The sequence below is a fragment of the Pteronotus mesoamericanus genome, unplaced genomic scaffold (genome assembly GCF_021234165.1).
Source record: "Pteronotus mesoamericanus isolate MK-2021 breed Mesoamerican mustached bat unplaced genomic scaffold, CSHL_Meso_final scaffold_174, whole genome shotgun sequence".
In the NCBI taxonomy this organism is placed as follows: Eukaryota; Metazoa; Chordata; class Mammalia; order Chiroptera; family Mormoopidae; genus Pteronotus; species Pteronotus mesoamericanus.
Window position 1 is genome coordinate 11,058,671 of NW_026555309.1, and position 1,212 is coordinate 11,059,882.

The following is a 1,212-nucleotide window of genomic DNA, read 5'->3' on the forward strand; positions in this document are numbered from 1 at the left end:
TCAAACCCAGGGCTCCTAGTCTACCTCTTTCTCCTAACACTTGTGCCTACTTTGAAATTTACAAACATGCCCTGTGTTGGTTTTATAGATGACCCTTAACTTAATCACCTATCATACCTAGGATGGACTTTGGGAAAAAATAATTTAAGCATTACCTAGAATTTTCCCCAGGGTTACTTTTAAAGCCACTCTTAAAAATGTAAACAGGTGATCAATATCACTGTCATTTCTTAAAAAGTTAGTTATTGTCCGTATGTTGACAAGCAGCAGTACTAGTTTTCAGTGAAAATATTTGGCAACACCTTGGAGATACAAGGTTTAGTTGGCTATTGCTAACAACATCTGTGCAAAATATCTCTTTCCCCTTTCCTCTTTCCTCATTGACACAAGCTTGCTCCAGGATTAGTTCTGAATTTAAAGACTGTGGAGAACTACATAGTTTTAGTGAACATAGTTAATTTGTTTGTTCCATTCACAATCGTCTTCTAAAATGCAGGCAGGAAGGCACTCTGCAGAAGGAAGACCAAACCCTACAAAGCAAGTGGTTCAAGGTCACTCAGTGACTCTAAGACAGCTGTCACCCTGGCCCTACTCTGATGCTGCCCATTTTTGACCTGGCTTTAACGTCTGACCTGAGGCCAGGCAACAGCGACAGCCTCTGCTGGATCTGGAGGCCAATGAAGACAGACTTTGCTCACAGCACTTGGGAGAAGGAATTCTTCCTCTCCCTTGTAAAATTGTAATTTACAATTACACTTACATGTTTTAATGTCTTACAAAGTTTTAACTACATTATCAAAGGCTTTTTCTTTTTCTTCCCCTAAACCCATAGCATATGCTGTAGAACACAAATGCTGTAATTCTACAGAAGGAAGTTTCCACAATTAAATGAATTGGAAAACTGTATACTATATGTCTACTGCCAACATTCTTGGTACATCAGGAAACATATTCGTATGTAAAGGATTGAACAGTCCTGTAGTAAAGAAACACCTTTTTGTTTAACGCAAAAATAGTCCCTGAATTTATTTGGTTATGAACCATTTTTCCCCAAAGTAGTCCCCAACCATGTTTTATAGATCACACTTTTTGGGAAAGGCTCTTTTAAATGTTTATCAGCAGAGTACTCTGTAAATGTGTTACATTTAAAAAAAAGTTAATATTCTAAAATAGCACAAAAAGTTGCTAACAATGAAGAAAACGTCCAGGATA